This window comes from Panicum virgatum, chromosome 3N (genome assembly GCF_016808335.1).
Source record: "Panicum virgatum strain AP13 chromosome 3N, P.virgatum_v5, whole genome shotgun sequence".
Taxonomy (NCBI): domain Eukaryota; kingdom Viridiplantae; phylum Streptophyta; class Magnoliopsida; order Poales; family Poaceae; genus Panicum; species Panicum virgatum.
Window position 1 is genome coordinate 48,325,603 of NC_053147.1, and position 23,227 is coordinate 48,348,829.

A 23,227-nucleotide genomic window follows, 5' to 3' on the forward strand; every position below is an offset into this window, starting at 1 on the left:
GATTTGCCCGAGTGTCCAGTATTGCTACATTTCTCACATGTCATCTGAGACTCCATAATCTTGTTAACCTCCTAGTGTGGAGATTCCAACTTTTTCATGAGAAGATCCATCTTGGTTGCTAGCATATTGACAATGTTGATTTCATGTATTCCTTTTGCATGGGTCGGCTGCCTATCTTCCTTCCAACTCTAGTTGGAAGCAACCTTGTCGATGAGCGTCCCAGCTCCTGCAACATCGAGGGAGAGGAATGCTCCTTCCGCTGCAGCGTCCATGTGATCTTGCGATCGCTGGTTCAGGCCATGGAAGAAGTTTTGGATGATAAGCCATTCTTCCATGCCGTGGTGTGGACATGCTGCAATGTATTCCTGAAGACGTTCCCAGGCTTCCAGGACTGTCTCGTCCTGGAGTTGTTCAAAACTGGAAATCCTATTCCGAAGGGCATTGGTTTTACCCACAGGAAAGTACTTGACCAAAAAGGCATTGGAGCACGCATCCCAAGCGTTGAATCCTTCCTTGTAGTTGTAAAACCACGTCTTTGCTTTTCCAAGCAAAGAGAATGGGTACAATCAACGACGAATGTTATCCATCGTAGTGCCTTTTGGGTTGATTATGCTGCTCACTTCCAGAAAATTCTGTTGATGAGCATGGGCATCCTCTGATGCCTTTCCGCAGAAGGGACTTGCTTGAACCATGTTGACAAGCCCCGTCTTTATCTCAAAGCCATCGGTGCCTTGGTCATTGGTCAGCCCAGTAGGGATATGACTATTGGACGGCGCTGAGAATTGACGAAGTGTCTTTTGAGCCATGTGTATTGAAGCTGGTGTTGTCAAACCTTGATCATAAGAAAATTTATTCTGGTAGGACGACTATGCGTCAAGCAATTCACCCAATTCTTTCTGGATCTGAGTTGAAGTGATATGGTAGATAAAAAATGGTCCTACACTGCTCTGCAGAAATCACAAAGATACCAAGAGCAATAGTAATCCCGCTAAAATTAGCGGTGACAAACTAGTAAATTTTATCAAACTATTCACCGAAATCTTTAGCCAATTGCTTCCCCGGCAACGTTGCCAGAAATGCTTGTTTGCGTTTCTTACGATCAATAAAATATGGATTTCGCAAGCACATAGAATCACCGCTGTAGCACTTCACCTTGGAGTATTCCAGGGTATCGTATATGTCCTCAGGGAAGCACTATGGATAAAGAGTATCGAAGAATCTAATGACAAACTTTACTAAAGATATCAACCAACTAACTTAGTGGGGGTAAACCTAATATGATAGATAAGATAATGGCCAACGATGACCATCTAACACAGGAGACTATAATCCTTAGAGAGGTAAGAAGCTGGTGTTGACGCTCACTAACGACCATTTCTAGGTGTCAACTTGATCAGAAAATCATGAGAGTTTGCATTTCTTACACATACTTATATTCAATAAAGTCCCTAAACAACACTTTACCTTCTAGAATATGCAAGTTGTGTTTTTGAGCTAATATGCAGGTTGCAACCACACTTTGGCCTAGCAGAAAATCATAGAAAATATCAGAGTACTGATTCGGGCTCAAATGGCCCAAGTGTAGCCCAAGAACCGAAGCAAAACAAGTCAAGACAGGCCAACCCCAGCGTGGATCAAACAAGGAGGCCCAGACAAGCCCAACCCCCAACAGTTGGGGGCGGTTGGCGGCCAGGGCAGGCCGACCAACCTATAGGTCGGCCAACCAGGCCCATGGGCCCCACCGCCTCAACTTTGCCATGTGGCGCCTCCCTATTGCTCCTTTAGGTTGGTTTGGGGTGCTGTGGCCGGTGGTTCCCTCCTATAAATACAAGGGAGGGGGTAGAGAATAGGACACACACACACCTTTCATCTCCTCTCTTGCATTCCTTGCATAGTATTTAGGCGAGTCGCCGGAGTTGCTCGAGAGTCTGGTATGGGTTTATCTCTAGCTCTCTCTTGTAATATTCAGTCGTTTGTAATAGAATTAGACTATGGTTACCAATATCTGCTTGAAGTATATTCTGAGTTATCGAGTATATGCTTCTTGTCATGGTTGCATTATTATTCAATGATCTCATTGCATAATTGCCATGTGCTGGAGATAGTTAGTCTTTTGTTCATAGAACTCTATCAACTGTTCCAGTATTCGTATGATTGCTCTAGTGTGATGTCTGTCCATCTGGAGGGTGGGGGCTCCGCGCGGGACACTAGAGTATCCCTTACTAGTGTAGACATGGTGTCTAGATTAGCTAAGAGTTGCTGGATGTCAACTATACCCATGGTTTGTAAACGTAGCCGGCAGGTGGTGACAGCCCTTTCCGAGCCTTTTAGTAATCCTCCACATTCGGTATGGGGGTAGGAGGTACATAAAGTCACCGGGGTGTACGGGCTCCTCCCGTTACTTCAATAGCGATCTCCCTGTTGTGTAGTTTAATCTATGACAAGATAACTAATGAGAAAGTGTAGATATAGCTAGCCTAGCACAGCTTACTCGAGCTCTGACTTTTACCTTGCTCCCGGCCCAAAGCAATCTTTATCTTTTATTTATCCAAGAGGGTAGTTTGTGTGTGTGTGTGTCACACTACCTCCTACCATGTTATTATCTTACCCCTGTTTATGCATGAGAATATCCAATCTAGATAGAGTTCACCCACTAATCTATATATTCTCCCACTCATCGCCTTCCCTGCGAAAATATAAATGACACCTCGGTATACTCCCGGGTAAAATGCTACAGCGGTATTCCGTGCGCTTGCGGATTTATTCGTGGTTCATGAAATGCTGCCACTCCAAACTTGGCGTCTGCGGGCATCATCGCCAGGTGACGTTGGTAGGCGCCAACAAGCATTTTTGGTGCTGTTGCCGGGGAAGCCACAAAGTGGAATATATAGACAAAGTTATGAACAAAATCGAGATTGGTATTTGCATGCTAAACAGGCTAACTTGGCTTTGTTTTCTTGCCTTTTTTTATATGAAAACAGGGTAGTGTATGACCAGTTTCGACTTGCCGCAAAACTTTCATTCCGGTCCAGAGTCACTTTTGAGGAGGATGCGAGCTCCTCTCGTATCACCTTGGAGATCACTCTCGATAGTCGATCCAGTCATCGCATCGTCGTCAGCTCCTAGAGCTATGGCCCAGAAGACACTCCGTGATTACTCTGTTCCGTCTGCTAGCCAGGTCCCAACCGGACCCGAGGTTAACACCGGAGGAGAAAATTTCGAGATCAAGACGGGTCCCATTATGATGGTGCAGGCCAGCCCATTCTGTGGCAAGGCCAATGAGAATGCCAGCGCTCATCTCCAGCAGTTTCTGGAATTCTGCAGTACTTTTGTTATCAAGGGTGTATCACAAGATGCAATCCGGCTTCATTTGTTTCCGTTCTCTCTCTTGGGGAGAGCGAAGCAATGGTTTTATGCTAACAAGGCTGCTGTGGATACTTGGGACAAATGTGCTAAGGCGTTCCTCTCGAAGTTCTTCCCGATGGGCAAAACCAATGCTCTTCGTGGTCGGATTTCGAACTTCCAGCAGGAATCAAATGAGTCAATTTCGGAAGCTTGGGAGAGCCTTCAGGAGTACATTCTGGCGTGTCCGCACCATGGAATAGACAATTGGCTTGTTCTACAGAACTTCTACAATGGGTTGACACAGTCATCCCGTGATCATGTAGATGCCGCTGCGGGTGGAGTCGCTAACCACCGAAAGAGCTATATCATTGATCGAGAAGATGGTTTCCATCCAAGGTTGGAGCGATGATCGTCTCCAACCGCGCCAGTGAGGTATGCACTCCGTCAAGGAGACTGACATGCTCGCTATGAAGATTGATCTCCTCCTCAAGAAATTTGAGGATTATTCCCAAGATAAGGCTCAATTGCAAACACTTTAAGACTTGGAGACTCGCATGACGTGCGAGGTCTGCGGGAATATTGGACATTCGGGCGATAATTGCCCAGAAACCCAAGAAGAAGCTCTATTCCTCAATGGCAGCAATGGGTTTCGTCCACAAGGAGGTCAGGGGTGGAATCAACCATGCCCATACTACCAAGGAGGTAATGGGAATTCGAATTCATTCGGTCCTAACCAGCCTACCTTGAGAGATCTTGTCTACGGCCAAGCAAAGATCAATGAGTCACTTCAGAAGAAGTTGGCCGCTATGGACAAATCTATGGAGACTATCCATGCCAAGATGGACGGATTCTCCACAACTATGAAGAACCAGCTGAGTTTCAACAAGGCGCTAGAAACTCAATTGGCTCAATTAGCTGCTGCTACACCTGCTGCTAAACTAGGGAAGCTCCCGGGGCAACCCGAGTCTACTCTAGAAAGCGTGAATGTCGTTAATGCTATGTGGAAAGAGCCCCTTAGAAGAACACCCCTCAGCTACGTAGAGAAGCTCACACACCCAAGAAGAGGTGTGTGGGGCGAGTTAGCAGCCACAATACGAGAAGATCCCGGAACCCCAGTGATCAGCTGCTCAATCTTTGATTATGAATTTGATCACGCCCTTTGTGACCTTAGAGCCAGTGTCAACATCATGCCCAAGGTGACTTTCGAGAAGTTAGGCTATCCATCAATTTCCCCTACCACTATGTGTGTACCAGAGAAGGTCGGTGGCAAATGGCGCCAAGGGGGGGTCGGCCAACCCCACTTGTAAGCCAAATACGCTGAGTTTTGGCGGGAAGCTCGATCTTATCCTCCTGAAGGTGGTTGACCATGTTTCCATGTATAGCTCTGGCGGGAACCGACCTCTAGCACTATAAAAGGGGCCTCCCACGACTCTCTCAACACACACCACTTGAAGCCTCTCTCTCTACACTCTCTTGTGACTTGTACTCCTTAGGGTAGTGGAGCTAGGCTAGTACTTCATCTCTTAGCGAATCCAGTCATCCTCGGGGTCAGTGAGCAATCCTCGGCCTCTGGTATGGCTTTGTATTCCGACTTTCTTTATGCTAATCATTCAGAGTTCGTTCTTGGTTATTTTGCTATGTTCGTAGCTTGTTTAGCCTTGAGTTGTGCTTTATCAAGTTATAGTAGTTGCATGCTTAGACAAGATGATCTGGGTAAGGATATCGGTTAGTTGTGCTTTCGGGCTTGCCATAGCATCTTACCTGTCCATCCGAAGGGTGGGGGACCGGGGGTGCTAGGTTAGTAACCTCATATGCGGGCATGGTGCTCGGGTATGTGGGATCCTTCGGATATGACGGTGCTCCACGGTGTGACTGGGGTAGACCGCAGGTGGTGACAGCCCTGTCAGTCCGCCGAGAAGCTACTTCTCGGTTAGCGTACTCCTCGATGTTTGGGTACAGTGTAGGAGTTCATGCAAAGATGAAACGGGACTGGATGTTCTCCAGTGCGGGTCATTCTCCCCGATGTCCCTAATTTCCCGGCACCTGCAGCTCTAAGCAATGTGGCTAACGTAACTTATCCGCTAACATGATTAGTATAATAGGAATCTTTGCCTATGCTCCCACTAGCCTTAGGATTGCTTGTTTATTCTTTATTCATGAGAGTTGGCTGTTCTATGTGTGTCACATTACCCCTGATTATCATTCATTTATCACTTACCCCTGTATAGTCAGTGGTCTTCATCTTGCTCATACATGTCATGGTTATGCAACTAAGTAAATACACTTTATACAACCTAGCCATCCCTTGGGAAAATATAAATAACGAAACATGAATACTTCCGGGTGAAATGCTACAACGGTATATCCGTACGCTGTGGATCCTTCTATAAACGTTAAGACATACCACACGGCAACTTTGAGGTGACATTGCTAGGAACTAACCACTCCTAGTGATGACGCTAAGAAATGCCAACAAACATGCAACCACTGCTATGAAAACACCCGAACATGGTGGACTACAAGGGACGGACAGGGCTGTCACCACCTGCCGCCTACCACAATGGTTCCATGGGGCGGAACACACTTTCTAGCTAACACTAAGCTCAGACACCACGTTTGTACTCGGTGTTAGGATTTCTCTTGTCGCGAACAAGAGAAATCTCCCTCAACCTAGGGAACTAACTTGAGCCTCCCTAGTCCGGGCGAGAAAGCCCGTAAGGTAAGATTCCGAAAAACAAGATAGGTACAAAACCTAAGCTAAAGAAATTACTTCCGCACACAAGTAGGATAACTTTGAAAAGTAAATAAATGCTGAACATAAAGCTGACTCAAAAAGATAAAGAAAATAACTTATAATGATAAATGTCAAAGGAAAAGATACAAGAGCTTATACCCGACTTCCGATGACGACTTCGGAATCCCGAGACAAGCTCGACTTGACTCTAACTCCCAGACTACCTAACCTACTCTAGAAACTAAGAATGAGAAGAGAGAACTCCTTTTGGTGTGTGTTGGAGTGGAGGTGTGGGTGTCCTTTTATAGCTCTTCCAAGCCGGTGCTGAAGCTAGCGCGTGCACTTTACGCAAGTAGGTCGGCTGCTTAGCTTCCACGCAAAAGATGGGCTCAAGGTGTGACAAAGTGAGGCTGGCCGGCCTCTCCCAGGCCGGCTGGCCTGGGACTTTTGCCGTTTGGCACCGACCTTTTCGTGGACGCTCCTGATCTTCTCTAGATGATGGTGGATGGTTGCGTCGGTTTGAAGCTGAGAATTGTAGGCTAGCCGGCCTCTCCTAGGCCGGCTGGCCTGGGTTTGGCCCATCTCGGCCTGCCGTTTCACCGACATCTTGATCTAAGGATGCATGAAGTCCATAGTGGTGCTTCGGGCCAAAAGATCTCGGTAAGTGCTGCAAATGGGTCCTTTAATCCATGTGCTAGGCCTTTCGGTCATATCTTTTGTATTTGCTTGTATCTCCAGTGCATAGGGGTCCATTGGAGGGTCCCTAATGGTCCTGTGGCAAGGGATGATGTGCTTGGCAAAGGTGTCGGGCCGGCCGGCCTAGGTGAGGCCGGCCGGCCTGCAGCTTCTACATAGCACGAGTCCGAAACTTATAACTTGCATAACTTTTGCGTCCGGACTCCGAATTGGGTGAACCAAATATCCAATTCGATCATCTCGATGAGCTCTTCAACATGGCAATGTAAAATTTGTCACTTGACAATGTTTATAATGGTGTCATCTTATATCCATATTTTACCATCCTTGTAGATGCTTCATTTAGTGTTGATTCTTGCATATTCTGGGCATAATCGTGCAAAACATCTCAAACCACCAAAACTTGTGGAATTTGTTAGAAATAAATAAAATATGTATGGAACATGGTGCAAGGCTCAATTTTTTCCTGAGAAGTTGACGGTCCAAATGGGAAATAATGTCCGTCAACAGTCAAATAGAAATTTTGCCTAAGATCTTGGTACATTTTGGTGCTACCCAAATGAATGGAAAATTAAGAGAGATGTGCTTCATCCAGGATTCGTTTCTGCAGTTCATGATTTTTGGGAACGACCAAGCGATCCTCAAACCACAAAATCCCTTTATGATCCACACGGAAACACTTGTGTTTATTTTCTCTTTCTAGTAATTTCTGCTTGATAATCCTGACACATTTTTCATGCAATTGTGCCATAATGACTTGGTCATACAGTGTCGGTTCTACAGAAATATGATTCAGACACCCTTGAGGAACAATTTCCAAATTCAGCTTTTACATCTCAGCCACAACGTGTCGTTGTAGAATTTCACTAAAAGGCAGTTGCAGTGAACCTTGCGATTGAGTGCATCTGCTACAACATTGGGTTTGCATGGATAATAATGAACCTCCAGGTCATAATCTTTGATTAATTCCATCCATCTTCGTTGCCTCATATTCAGTTCACTCTAGGTGAAGATATATTCGAGACTCTTATGATCGGTGTAGATATTACAATGAGTACCCATAAGATAATGTCTCCAAATCTTGAGAGCATGAATAACCGCTGCTAACTCAAGATCATGAGTAAGATAATTTAGCTCGTGCGGTCGAAGAGCCTGGGAAGCATAAGTGATAACTCGATTGTCTTGCATTAGAACACATCCAAGACCAGTACCTGATGCATCATAGTAAACATCGTAGGACTTACTGTTGTCAGGTTGAGCTAAGACTGGTGCTATAGTCAGATGTGCTCTCAATATGTGGAATGCAACATTGGTTTAGCAGTTCCATCATTGGTTTAGCGATTCTGGAGAAGTTTGGAAAAAATCTGCGATAATAGCCCGCCATACTAAGGAAACTGCAAATGTGATGAACTGGTAGGAGGTTTCCAGCCCATCACTTCTTGAACCTTGGGATCTACTGATATGCCCTCACTGGACATAGTGTGACCCAGGAATTCGACTGTGTCCAGCTAGAATTCACACATTGAAAACTTAGCATACAATTGATGATCTCGGAGACGTTGGAGAACAATAGGCAGGTGCTGCTCATGTTCTAACTCAAGATGTCGTTGATGAAAACCACGACGAACTTATCAAGTTTCGGCATGAACACGGCTATTCAAATAGATTTTAAAAACATCCCATTTAAAGTCACATGTGCTGCGTAGATTGGGTGTCAAAAATGCTAGACGATGCACGTCATGGATGAGTGCCATCCCAAACACCTGGAACGTGGCGCACGACGCGCTGCCCCGCGAACACAGCACTCGTCAAAGCACAAAGTGCACACAGCTCAACTAACAGTCATGTGCATGCTAACTGACTAACCAAAAGAAACAACTAACTTACTAGTAAAGCACAATAATTATTCAACAATCTCCTCCAAAATTTTGTGGCCCACCACTACTTACAGATATGAAGGGCGACCTTGGCGTAGAGCTCTTGAAACTTGATTTTGCAGAGGGGTTTCGTGAGAACATCCCCCTAGCTGCTCATCAGTTATGATGAATTCCACGTCAATCTGCCCATTGTGTGCATACTCTCGGATCAAGTGAAACCTTGTATCAGTGTATTTGCTCCGATAGTGATGCACTGGATTCTTGGTCAAGGAAATTGTGGACTTCTTGTCCATCCCGAACAAACCTACTACCTCCGATGTCGACGGGTGTCTGGCCTCCGCCAAGCTTCGACGCCTTCAAGATTTTTGCACTTCTGCTGCATGGGTAGCCTACTCGAGCTTGCCATCACCTTCCTCCTTGACTTGACCGATGCCGCTTCATAACCATTAAGCTCTTCATGTACTCTTGCTCTGATCGTGCACCATGTGGATCGCCCATGACTCCGCCCGAACTCCTCGGGTCACTCGGCGCTAAGCCTCCACTTGCCCTTCGCTACAGCATCATGCATTGGCACCAAACCTCTTGCTTGCCCATCATACTGCATGTTACATCACATCCAAGCTGGAACTCGCCCTTCACCCTAGTGCTATTGACCATCACGTCGCATCCTACACCTGCACATCCCGAGCCAAGAGATACAACAAATTGATACAATATTGTCAATTACTCATCATCCACAGATGACCACTATTGGTCCTCATAGGTGCGGTGATGGAAGGCAAGGAGATACCATGCTTTTAGAAATGCTTCCTGCAGCAATCAGGGCACCTACAATTAGCCCAGTGATTGATGGATAGGATATCTTGATTTATTTAGATTGGAAAGATTTATTCTATTTAGTTTATGCCCCACCATTTATACTACTCTATTTCCTATTTGTGCATAAGGAAGAAATATACTACTCTATTTTCTATTTGTGCATAAGGAATATGCTCCTTTATTTTCTATTTGTATATAAGGAAAGAAATATGTGGGATCAATTTTCGCACTTAATTGTGAGCGTGAGTGTGCTCCATGTGGTGGGTACACTGGGTATGCTGATGGCTTTGGTAAAAAAAAGTTTTAGCTTTTGGGTGGAAACATTTTCCTTCTATCAAAGAAAATGGATTTTCAGCCCTTTTGACCTGACAAGTTGGCATCCATAAGGAGTATGGTAGGCCGAATCTTGGTGAGAAAGAGTTTCAAATCTTTCAAATTATACAACATGATTAGTAAATGATTGGATCTATAAATAAAAAAGTATTTTTCTACTATATATGTTTTTCTATAACTCATGCGTGCTACACATACACTCTACATAAACCCACGCACTTATGCTCATAATAAATAAACATAGCAAATAATATGTACTTTTCTTTTTTGAATTGGATTGAAATATAACCTTTGACGAGTTGTTGATTTCATTTATCCCTTACAGCTAACTATATATTGTGCCCTCTATAACGTAATAGGGATCCCATTCCAATCACACATGCCGTCAGAGAAGACTTGTAGATGGCACGCGATCTGACCGTCGTGGCTTGATGTGACTGTTCGACCTCATTTGATAGCAAAGTCCGCCAAACTCGTAGCTAGCGAAAGTCGCTGTGCATATGGCGTTGTTGAGGCCACCAGTCGTCCATTCTTCTTGGCCACAAGCCAGGTCGTCTGCGTAGAACGGTCCACCATAATAATACCAATAATAATGACATGGGAAAACGATAAGATTGTTACTAGTTTCTTGGTCCGATGTAGGGTTCGTCCATTATTTGTGGTTATGTACGGGTCTTTCCACACCACGGTTGGGCCAGTCTACCTACATGACACGCCACTGTCCATGGACCACACAATACATCGACATCCATCCAGTGTGCAAGTAAACTCACGTATTCTGCGACTAAAGAAAGACTAGCTGATACTGGTAGGTTCGTACTCGATCCCGATGACTTGTTTCTGACCAAACCACTGAACTAACACCATGCAAAAATCTTGGGCGTTTTCTTGGTGATCTTTTTATTTATTTGTTGGTGTCCGCGTCATCTTGGGCATTATATTTCCCTCTTGATCTGTCCGACGTCATCTGGTAGCCTTATAAACCCTGGCGTTCTTGTCCCGGGATATCGATCGCTTCCTTGCCTGCAGCCATTGAGCTGCCCCGTAATTTAATTGAATAGCTGTAGCTATGACGTGGTTAGGGTTTGCCTCGCCATGTCTGTCCCTCTTTGGGTTCTACCGACCCTCCCCTGCCCATCGACTGGGAGTAGAGCGGGTAGTGCCACTGCCACTGCCACTGGCACGGAGGCGCCAATCGTCGTGTCCCAAAACTCATGAACAGTACTGTTCGCGCAACCACGAACGCGACGTGCCGTGCGCGACGCCGCGCGCAACGGCGGCAGCAGCATGGATGTGAGAGAGCTGGAGGACAGGATAAGGGAGCAGCTCGTGAGCGCCGAGCCTCCGCCGCTGCCTTATGAGCGCCGCTCGTGGTTGCGCGAACATTAGTTCATGAGGTTTGGGACACGACGATTGGCGCCTCCGTGCCGCACTTCCAGCAGTGTGTGGACTGGATCCTGCGGAACCAGCGCGGCGACGGCTCGTGGGGGCCGCAGGCTGGCTCCGGCGACGGCCCGTGGTCGCTGGGGAAGGACTCGCTCTCGTCGACGATGGCGTGCGTCCTCGCGCTCCGGACGTGGCGCGTCGGCGACGAGCACGCCGGCAAAGGTCAGTTCGTCGTCCGTTCCTGCCATGTGCACTACTACAAAACAGGTCTTTGTTCCAGGCCATTTGTCCCGGCAGTCTTTGGCCCCAGGATAATAGGTGGCTTTTGTCCCGGGTCTAACGGCTAGCCGGGCCAGCGGGGGAGACAGGGGCCTTTTGTCCCGGTTGGAGACACCAACCGGGACAAAATGGGGGCCTTTTGTCCCGGTTGGAACCACAAACCGGGACAAAAGTCCCCCCTTTTGTCCCGGTTGGTGCCTCCAACCTGGACAAAAGGCCTTGGGCCCATTTTTCCCTTCCCTCTCCCCCCGCCCGAGCCATTCAGCTCACTTGTTTTCTTGCTGTTCTTGGCTCGGGATAGAGGAGTTCTTGCTCATTTCTTCACCACATTTGTGAAGATCTTTGATTCCCCGTCCATCCATCGGCGCTAAAGGTTTGGGGCTTGTTTTTCTCTTCTTCCTTGGTTTGTATAGCTCATTTCATGCTTTAGAAATAGAGAAAATGTGTAGCTAGCTAGCTCATTTCTTGGACATTTAGCTAGCTAGATTGCATATGTAGGTGTGATTTTCTTTTAGATTTAGATGAGTATGTGGATAGTAGAAATTTTTAGAATGAGTGTAGACACTTCATGTGATGTACTTGTATATATGACCATATTGTGGATAGTTGATTTTTTTTATTCATGAATGAATTAATGAAATGAGTATATTATAGAATTTTTTGTATTATGAATGGATTATTTTGACACTCTAGTGATGTATTTAATCAGGCTCACATTGAAACCATCTAGAAGCTAAAAAAATCTTTATTTCGAAACAAGTATACGTCGTTAATCTCCATTTTAACGGTGATGGCACTACCTTTCAGGGATACACGATGCGCTATAAGGATGTCGCAAATCGGTTAGTCGCATCACCAGCACTTCCGATTGATAAGAAGACAGTATTTTACGCAGTCAGCATGCCCGTTGTTGTACTGAGAGCATATCAACGAGCATGCTGCCTGTGCCAAGTGTTGTGCCTATTAATCGTAAATATTGGTGCTGCGACTGGCCGATTGGTGACATCCTTGTACCGCACCGTGTTCCCCCGAAAGGCAGTGTCATCACCGCAGGGTTGAGGTTACTGACATATACATTTTCAGAAATAAAGGTTTATTTTTCTTCTAGAGGGTTTCTGGATATTGAAAAGAGTGTACTCCTGGAACTGAAGGGTGTCAAAGTAATTAGAAGTTATAGAGATTTCTTTCAATTAATTAGAGATTTCTTGAGGATTAATGATACATTTCGTCTTTTTTATATAATTTCATTGTTATTTGCAACGGCGGCAGCAGCATGGATGTGAGAGAGCTGGAGGACAGGATAAGGGAGCAGCTCGTGAGCGCCGAGCCTCCGCCGCCGCCTCATGAGCGCCGCTCGTGGTTGCGCGAACATTAGTTCATGAGGTTTGGGACACGACGATTGGCGCCTCCATGCCGCACTTCCCGCAGTGTGTGGACTGGATCCTGCGGAACCAGCGCGGCGACGGCTCGTGGGGGCCGCAGGCTGGCTCCGGCGACGGCCCGTGGTCGCTGGGGAAGGACTCGCTCTCGTCGACGATGGCGTGCGTCCTCGCGCTCCGGACGTGGCGCGTCGGCGACGAGCACGTCGGCAAAGGTCAGTTCGTCGTCCGTTCCTGCCATGTGTCTGCTGGCCATCGTCGATCGGTTGCGTTCGGTCTATTAATCGCTCGTCGTCGTTCTCATGTCATGCCCCGATGCCTTGGCACGCAGGGCTCCGCTTCACTGGGAACAACGCGTCCTTGGTGACGGACGACAGGAGCGACACGCCGGCGGGGTTCAACGTCATCTTCCCCGGCATGGTCGCACACGGCATCGGCATGGGGCTGCAGATCCCTCTGACCCCAGCCGACGTTGACGCCATCCTTCGACTACGTGACATTGAACTAAAAAGGTTTGTGGCACGGCTGCATGGGTTTTTGCCATTGTTCGCTGCCAGCACATCCGTTTATGCCGTTTACATGGCAATTAAATACTACTCGATGGGCAGCCGTGTAGACCGATTAGCCCTGTAACTAAACCCATGCAAAACTGTTTCGACCATTTAAAGAGCTATGAATACCGAGTTTTTGCTAAACGATGAGTTTTTGTTATGTATACCGACCGTTCACTGTTTAACAGTTAAACTAACACTAGTTTTTGCCATATGTATACTATTATAATAAGAGAAATATTGTCCCAGGTTAATTTATAAGGAAAACCAAATGCAATCAACCATACAGTTAGGAGTAATTAAAACAAAAATCAAAACCAGCTTTCCAACTTCCTCAAGAACCCGTCGTTGTCCATAACTAAGCATGACTACATAGGAATTCTATTTATCGCATATGCGATTTCGCATGGATTCATCACAGAAGCCCATTCACCCATTGTTCATCTTCTCTCTCGAGCTAGGGGAGGAGGGCGGCAGCCGGTGAGCTAAGGGAGGGGGAAGGTGGATGGGGTGGCCGGCGAGGGTGGTTGGGGAGGGGGAGCAGCCATCGGCGAGGTCGTCGGTGGCCTGGGTAGTGGAGGTCAGAGGAGGACCTTATAGGATCCCGGCCTCCCGGGGGTAGCTGGGGTGGAGTCTGCTCTAAGGCCATCGAACCTAGAGGAGGGGTCAGCGGCGGTCCGACGGTGGTGGCAGTTTAGCTGGTGGAGAGCGAAGTGGCGCGGGGTAGGATCCCGGTGGGCGGTGGTGGGGACTGGAAGGCATGGTGGTGAAACTCGGTTAGCGACGGCGGCGATGGACGGTGGGGAGAAATAGACACCCCGAGTGCACCGTTGCGGCCCTTTGAGGTCTGGGTCGACGTCATGGATATCATTAATTAAATACCGCTGATTAAGCTATCAGAGCTGGTTTAGCGGCTTAAGGTCCAGTGAACCTAATTAAGCAAAACAAAACTCGATAAGCAGAACTAGTCCTTTTCAGGAGTCGGCAAGATAGACAACTTGGTATTGTCACCACACAAGGGATGTTTGAAACAAAATATTTAATTCTCGAACCGAAATTTGACTGACTGATTGCGTTGTTAAGCGTTAAGATATTCAAGACAAAATCATAATTGACTAAGTTTGGAAGATATTTTCTGGATAACATTTTTTTAGTAAAGTTCAAACATTTTTTTTGTGTAGCTGATACAAATGTCCCGACAAAATTCTTTCCACTTAATAAAAAATGTTCCATAGAAATGTAAAATATGGCAACCGAATAAGTAATTGCTGACTACTAGACAAATACAATATACCTCATGAAGCAATAAACCATGAACCAATAAACAAATACACCAGAGAAAATATTGACAAAGAACTAAACGAAAGGAAAAATGTTTTAGCTTTACAAGAAAAATAGATTAGCTTTATTAGAAGAAAACTAGTCTATCAACCCGTGCTCCCGCACGGGCTAATTAGGATTAATATAAGAATAAGGTCAATAATTATATTTATTTATCTCACACCCCTTTTCATCTATTAAATATTCTAACACATACTCTCAAATATTTATATTTTCATTATTTAGTTACAATATATTTCATTTTGTGCACCTCCATATGTATTCAATATATGTTTAGTTGAACCTTTTGTTTGTGAACTGGTATTCTTATCTCTTCCATCATACATGAATATATGGTGACATATATCGTGGGTAGTATTTTTATATAATTAATAATATAAATAATATATTAATAATGATAGAAATAGTAATTTTAGAACTTTATATTGGTACACTTTAATATATTATTATAATTATATAGTTTAGATTAATATTTATGAGTAATTTAATTTGTAATAATAATGACATAATTGGATATTTTATATGCAAATTTAGGTGGATATTTGTATTATTTTTATAATGGCATAGGTGTGCAATACTTTTGATTTTTTTATAATGACAGAGGTGGGTAATTTAGATACATGTTTAGGGGGTTACTTTAGTCTATTTTCATAATGGCAGAGGTGGGTAATTTATTAGAAAATATAATAGATCCAATGGTTCTTATAATTAGAGTTGTTGGATTAATGGCTTGATGTTTCTGATTTTTTGAGAATTTATAGAATTTCTCTATTTTTCAGAGTGTCCACCTTGGATCCTATGTGGCTTCCCGTGAAAGCTCCAAAGGAGCCTCCAATTAGTAATAATAAGATTGTTCTAGCTATGCATTGAAATTGTTCTAGTCTCACTAGAAAATGATCCAAACAAATGAAAACATGTTTACGGACAGGGATGACAGTTGGGTAGGGCATTATTTGGACAATCAAGTATTGATTTATATTAAGCAATGTATAATGAATAAAAATAAAATTTGGAATAGTGAGATAAAAGAAGAGAATTATACATAATAAACAGACACAATTTTAAAACTTAAATCGACGCAAAGGAGTATGTGAAAAAATAAATAATGTGAATCTAATAAGGAATTTATAGAAAATTCAATAAAAGGAAAACAGAAAGAAAAGACATATAATAAAAGAAGATAAAATATTCATAGGCCGTGACTCCTGACCATGCGGCTGGCCCGCTTCTGGTTATCCTACGTAGGGGGTTGCAATAGATCATGACCTTAATATCCTAATTCCGGAATTCGTAATCCAACTTAGCCCTCAATCTTTTGGAGCCTGATCCATAAAAAAATAAAAAAAAATGAACTTAACCCTTTTGGAGCATGATTCTTAAAATAATTTATAGACTAAACACTTTAGACTCTTTACCGCCACTAATTAACCGCACCACATGGTAGACAACACGTTGACAACTATATATATATATATATGTATATATGTATATGTATATCTAAGTCTGCTTCCAGTTATTACTCGGGGAGGGATTCCCACTGGTATTTTATCTCTGTGATTGAACCACTTACATTAACGTTTTGATCACCAACTCTACAGCATGCCTTCTGGAAGTAAAGCTTTCATGGCCTACGTAGCCGAAGGTTTGGGGAACTTGTTAGATTGGGATCTGGTGACGGCGTACCAAAGGAGCAACGGATCGTTCTTCGCCTCAACTGCGACAACGGCAGCAGCTGTCATCCCCAACAACAACAGGAGAGCACTCGACTACTTGGATTCCCTCGTCAGCAAGTGCGGCAGCTCAGGTGAAATGCAAAACGCCGCCAAGAAATAACGCCACAAAGGTACAGACGCTTCTAACATGCGCCAATGGTCATTTGCAGTGCCGACCGTGTATCCGCGTGACATGTACATCCATCTTCGCATGGTGGACACCTTGGAAAAGATGGGGATCTCTTCGAGCTTTTCCGGTGAAATTTACACCAGGCTTGGCATGATATACAGGTAGAGAAATTAGTTATGATGAAACCTGCTGAGTTTTTGCTCTTGCTACTTAATATATCTTGGCTGCAATCATTTTGCAGCTCCTGGCTGGCAAACGATGAGGAGATAATGCTGGACATGACGACGTGCGCAATGGCATTCCGCCTTCTACGTTTTCACGGATATGACATCCCGTCCGGTATGCATCGTCGGACATAAGATGTCATGTCTTTTGCTTGGTATTTGTTAACAATCTTATTAGGATTGCCTGAAATTCTTGAGCAGAAGGGTTGGCCCAGTTCAGTGAAGAATCCAGTTTTCATGAATCCGTCCAAGGGCATCTGAATGATACAGAGGCATTGCTGGAATTGTACAAGGCTTCACAGGTTCATATTATGGAGGAGGAGCCGATCCTTGAAAATATATGTTCTTGGTCAGCTGAACTTCTGAAGCAACAACTATGTTCCAACAAGATATCAAGATCTGTAGACCCAGCAGAGGTATACTTGCTACATAATCTGTCGTGTTAGGATACTTAATTTGCAGGGCATTTAAAAAAGTATTGTTTCGATCGTTTCATTTCATATAGAAAATAGTAAAATACTTCAACTCCACAGGTGGAGCATGTACTGAAGTTCCCCCACTACGCCACCCTAGACCGGCTGGAGCACTGGAGGAACATCGAGCAATTCAGGCCAGGGTGCTCCATGATGCTGAAATCCGCATACCGGTGAGGTTCTTGTCTCGCTGGATCGGAGAAGCTTTCCATTTCGGCTTCAGTACGTCGATTGCGTATTCATACCCTATGGGATCAGTGTGTCTCACGCAGCTGAAGAAAAAATTCTAGCTCTGGCTGCTGATGGGTTCCATTCCTCCCAGGCTGTGTACCAACAAGAGCTTCAGCACCTCGAGAGGTCCGTATACCTTGAGTTTTTCCCTTCTTACGGTATATTGAGTTTTTCCCTTCTTACGGTATAAGAGTAGTTCCCTTGTACCATTATTGACAATAAATCTTGGTTTTTTTACACTAACGTTTATTGAATAGCTGGGTGAGAGAGATGAGACTGGACGAGCTCGAGTTCGCAAGAGTAATGCCGACGCACACCCTTTTCTCGTCTGCTTCCACCATGTTCCCCTCTGAGCTATCCGAGGCTCGCATCGCGTGGAGCAAGAACACCATGCTACCGACCGCCGTGGACGACCTGTTCGACGTCGTGGGAGCCAGGGAGGAATTGGAGAACTTCATCACGTTGATCGAAATGTGCTGCACTCACACCTCAACCTACCTACAAAATAAATAAATAAATATATATATATACATATATATATATGGGCCAGGGCTAATCTCTACCTGGGTATGGAATAGCTATTCCATACCCGAGCCCGTCCCGACGCCCGCTCACCGCCCGGCGCGGCCGCGCTTCAATCTTTTCAGTTTTTTTCCCGACGCGAGTCTGATTTTTCCCGAGCGGTTTCCACTCATCCCGCGCCCACGCATGGCGAGCAGTTGAGGCGCTCGACATCTCAGCCAGACGCCGTGAAGACCGAGGAAGCCTGATCTCTCCCGGCCCTTCTTCCCTGCGAGCGGAGCGGAGAGCTACGTCGCCGGTCGCCGGAACCTGCGTCTCCGTCTCTTGCTCGACAATAGGTATGGTAAAATCGATCCGTTACCCTCTCTGGGTGAAGCCTGATGCAAGCACATCCTTTTCTCCTTCGAGCGTCAACATCTGCGACGCCCTTCCACGGAGCTATAGAAGCCACGCCGTGAACGAAGCCGGTGGCAGTCTGCGACGCTTCTGCAGCGTGCACGGGCGATTCGCGGACCTGTTTTTTCCTCGCTCCCCTTTGCGATCTCGCTCCCATCTGCGATCAAGGTCTTCCCGTCCCTCTCAAGAAGCTAGCTAGAATTTTCTGCTCGTATCTGGTTACGAGACGCAAGGAGCTATCTTTACCATGTAGTTTTTATTTTCGGTTCATATCTTGTTAGGTGACGCAAGGATCTAAACTCAACTTTCCGGTAATGGTAGAAGCCAGCGTGGGAGACTCAATAATCAGGCGAATCTAGAAAAAGAAGAATCGACAATCATGCGTCCAGCCCCGTCGACTACCATCTAGACAGGTTCATCTTCCTGTCACTCGCCGGAGGCGGAGACTTGGAGACCTGACGCTGCTCGCCGGAGTCTGCGATCGTATTATATATCTATGTTTAATACATGCCAGCCTCACAAGTGTGTAAAAGCTAACCTTCAGTCATTTCCACGGCAGTTATAGAAACAAGAAACAATAAAAGTATGACCTCATCATAAATCAGGAAACAATTATTTTCGCCGTACACGTAGCCATTTGTAGACTGAAACTTCAGTCTACGAACAGCCTCCTAGCTGAGTTTCAGGAAAACAACCTTCAATCATTTCAACTCAGCTGGCTTCTGACCCGTACACGTTGCCATTTGTAGACTGAAGTTTCAGGAAAACAAAATGTTGAATGTGTCCACCTAAATGATACAGTATCATCGTTGTCAGAGACATATCATGCTGAGCTCGCTCTGCAATCTATGCTTGTGTATCCACTCTTGCAGTTTCCTTGCGACCTCATCTTAGTCATTGCCGCCTGCAATAGGAACAATATAACAAGAGAACATTTTCGCAGATAATGTCACATGTGAAAAAAAACTGAACTCTTGGAATTTGTTACTTCCTCACAAGTAATGACATGCATAGATGCAAAAATCTAGCTACCTTGTATATTGAGTGAATCATAAAAAACCTGTCGCAAATATTCCCATGTGTAATGGAGCAGATGACTAGAGTTCAGCTCAAAGATACTTCGTATGCAAAGATTGAGTGGGGTGATAAGCCACCTAATGTTAAAAAATGTAGTGTCCTTAATAGAAGTACAAAATAAGCCATATGATCTAGTATTCAATGGTACTAGCTGCAGATTAAACTAAAAAAAACATTACAGCAAAAAATCAACTCCTCCAGGCACCAGAACGTGCGATCTCCTGCTATCAAGCAACTCCAGCAAGCAATCATTCCAGCTGACCTGCTGCACAATATATCTACTCTAGCATTAGGTACTGAATTACCTATGTGGTGAACAATTTTTATTTGCTAAACTGTTCCTGTGGGGTGTGATGATATGTCAGATGTTCTTGGCGTGCATATAAATGCCCAACATCATACTAATCCAAGAGTTGATACTATGTCAGAAAGAGTACTTCAATATTCCTTATTCTGATAGCGTTCAGCCATTCACACATATCCTAGCAAAATTTCAGTTCATGTTCTTGCCAAAGAAAAAAAGTAGAGTAAATGTTTTTTAGTCTATCCAACTTCTTGCCAAAAAAAAAGTAGAGAAAAAAGTAGTGACGGGATGCCAGGTAGAAGCGTCGCCGGGGCGCGGAAAGGGCCACAGCCTCCAAATCCAGCCAGATAATCTACTTGTGGGCTGGTTCAAATTAGTTTCTGCATCAATTTTCCAAATTAGTTCAAATTAGCTCAAACGGCGCAGTTCAGTCCCGTTAACCAAGGAAAGAAATTCTTGAGATCACCATAGTTACAGTTGTGCTATAATCTATTATCTATTATAAAAAGTAAAAGTGATTAAGTCAGGAAAGCTATTAACAACAGATAACAACTAAATCACGTAAATTAACTTACATGAGAACCATCCTGCCAGTCTTAGGGAAATTGCAAAAGCCCCTACCTGGGTACCATTAGAACCCCTCAGTGCGGCCACCTCACCTTGGCACCGCCGCTCGCTGCTGTACGCCGCTGCCACCATGCACAGACACCATGTGTCAAAATTGGTCTAAGGCTTAATGAAAATCTCATGTATGCCACACAACTAATAGGGGATTACACCTCATATTCCCTACACAAAAATATCCATGCTTTATGCTCGAAGGAGAAACAATACTAGCTGTCAACGATGCGAAAGGAACTAAAACCAATTGGCACAATTTTTGCATCCTATGCAGAACCCTAACAGTGGAACAAGAACAATCAAAGTCCATCAATTAAAAGCAATAGCAACTTCTATTTCGGCGTAACATAGCTTGCCTGGACATTTCATCAAACAAGCAGCAGGTAGGCACCCAAAGCAACACACCACATGACTAAAAAAAGCTATTTGTAATCAATACGCAGCAACGCTCGACGACGATGAGCAGGATGATGAGGTGCTGCTGCGTTTCTCCACTCCAACGTGCTGAGCCGATCTCCGCTCCGCTCTACAGAGAGAGAGAGAGAGCCATGAGTCCATGACCTGGCCTGGGCGCCTGGCCGGGGTTCGCTTCGCAGGATCGTGGGCTTGGCACCACCGTCTCGGGCCGGCTATCGCCAGGAAGGTCGCGCGGCGTGGGATGCGCGCAGGCCGCGGCCGCCGTCTGCTGTCGTGGAAGGTTGCCGGGCCGTCTCGACGCGCTGGCGCCGCCGTCTCGACGTGAGGGTGTGGCCGCCGTCGGCTTTCGTGGGGCTGCCTATCGCCAGTAAGGTCGCGCCCTGACCTGCTGCTGCGTGACTCGGCAACGCGTGAAGCTCCGGCAGCCGGAAGGAGGCGCGGCGTGGGTGGCAGCGGCCCCGGCCGGATCTGCGGCGGGTGGATTTCGGCATCAATTTGCGGCGGTGGAGAAGACGATGGGCGACGTGCGGGCCGCAGTCGCTGGGCGCAGTGCGCCCCCTCATCCGCCGCTGCCGGATCGGGAGGTTGGTGCGGCGCTGGTAGGGACTGGGGACTGGCCAAAAAAAAAGTGGCCGTGGTGGGGGGGAGCACCGTCGGAGGAGGCGAGCGCCGCCGGGAGGAGAGCAACAGCGCGGGGAGGGTCCGGCGCCAGGACGGGAGCTGGGCGGTGGAGGGGAGCGGCGCCGGGAGAGCGACGGCGCGGAGGGGTTGGGCGCCGGGAGGGGTGGGTATTGGGCTTCGCAGGAGCTGGGCGGTTAGGCGTGGGGACGTGGGGCGGTGGGGGAGCTAGTGGGGGATGTCGTCGCGGCGAACCGGGTGCAGAAAACCGGAAGCGGCGACCGGGAGACGAGGCGGATCGGGTGTGCGGGCTGGCTCTCGGGTGTGGAATTGCTTATTTCATACCCAGGGTACTCAATAGACCTACTATATATATATATGTATGTATATTTATTATATTTATTTATATCCTGTTGGTATATAGGTGGGACGCACACGAAGAAGTTGGCTTCTGCTCGGAGCGCGTGGAGACTCTTTTCCGCGCCGTCTACAACACGAGCAACGAGATCGCAGCCAAGGCTGCGGCGGTGCAGAAGCGCAACGTCATCGGCCACATCGCCGAGCTCGTAAGTAGTCTCTCCACTGCTGTCTCCTGTGAGCAGCTTAACGGCCACGCTGATGTGATGGTGATGCCTCTCGCATGCAGTGGGCGGAATTGGTGAGGGCCATGATGGTCGAGACTGAGTGGAGGATGAGCGGGAGCGTGCCGTCCATGGAGGAGTACATGAGGGTCGCGCTGCCGTCGATCGCGTTGGGCCCGATCCTCTGCATATCACTCTACCTCGTCGGGCCGGAGCTCCCGGACGACGTGGTCAGGGGTCACGAGTACAGCGAGCTGCTCCGGCACACCAACATCTGCAGCCGCCTCAAGAACGACCTCGCGACGTACGAGAGGGAGAACGCGCAGGGGAAGGTTAACAGCGTCCCGCTGCTGGCTCGTCGCCGCGGCGGCTCCATCGAGGCGGCGGAGAGGGACGTGAAGGGCACCGTCGAAGCATCCAGGAGGAAGCTGCTGAGGCTGGTGGCCAGAAAGGAGGGCGCGGTGCCCCGGCCATGCAGGCCGTCCACCGGTTCTTCTACAAGGGGGAGGATATCTACACCTCGCCCACGGAGCTGGTGCACGCCGGGAACGCGGTGGTGCTGGACCCGCTGCGGCTACCTGCAGGGATGATCGACCTGACGGCCCCGTCCACCAGTAAAGCCGCCGGGCGCGCATGCTTGTCGTGAGATATCACGGCTGGTGATAAAACATTAGCTTCCTTATTATATGCCACACCCTAAATGAGTTTTATGAGTTGTGTTTTGATGTGGAGTACGTTTGGATAGGATAAAATGAGTTGCATTAGGTAACCGGGCGGGGCGAAGTGGTTTCTATGTAATTGCGGGTTGGTGGGTTAAAATGGATACTTTGTGCAAAATAGTGTGACTATATAAATGTCCATCTCGGGTTAAGAGCCAGAACCTAAAATTAAAAATAAGATGGCTAAGTATGACTAGCAGCTACTTTGTGAAAAGCAATGTGGCTAGAAATGCACGTGAGCCTCACATCAAGAATCAGACCCTATAAATAAAATCTTGCATTCACGCTAGAAAATTTTATCGAAATTGAATGAAATTTGTTGGAGATAGCTTAGTATAACCAACAACTACTCTATGCGAAGCAGTGTAGCTAGAACTACACGTGAGCCCCACCATCGGTATTTTACCGGTAAGACCACCTAGGGTTTAGGTAGGGAGTCATTGAGATCTGGAACACGATGGT

At 46.4% G+C, this 23,227-nt stretch overlaps 2 long non-coding RNA genes, 2 other non-coding genes and 1 pseudogene across 5 annotated transcripts; 3 read left to right on the top strand and 2 right to left on the bottom strand.

Moving 5' to 3' along the window:
• The first annotated feature begins 333 nt into the window (after positions 1-333).
• LOC120668190 lies at positions 334-440 on the top strand. Its single transcript, XR_005672289.1, has one exon. It is a non-coding gene; the product is annotated as a small nucleolar RNA R71 (small nucleolar RNA).
• Positions 441-3,496: 3,056 nt separating this feature from the next.
• On the bottom strand, positions 3,497-3,603 carry LOC120668185. Its single transcript, XR_005672284.1, has one exon. It is a non-coding gene; the product is annotated as a small nucleolar RNA R71 (small nucleolar RNA).
• A 9,259-nt stretch (positions 3,604-12,862) lies between these two features.
• On the top strand, positions 12,863-22,940 carry LOC120666054 (annotated as a pseudogene).
• Positions 18,196-19,437, top strand: LOC120666057. The gene is made up of 2 exons (XR_005671531.1): positions 18,196-18,596; positions 18,710-19,437. It is a non-coding gene; the product is annotated as an uncharacterized LOC120666057 (long non-coding RNA).
• LOC120666055 lies at positions 19,532-21,645 on the bottom strand. 2 transcript variants are annotated; one of them, XR_005671530.1, is made up of 2 exons: positions 20,431-21,645; positions 19,532-20,189 (listed from the first exon to the last, which is right to left on the bottom strand). It is a non-coding gene; the product is annotated as an uncharacterized LOC120666055 (long non-coding RNA). The 2 variants fall into 2 exon arrangements; XR_005671529.1 differs by having other exon boundaries at positions 20,385-21,645.
• Positions 22,941-23,227: the final 287 nt, after the last annotated feature.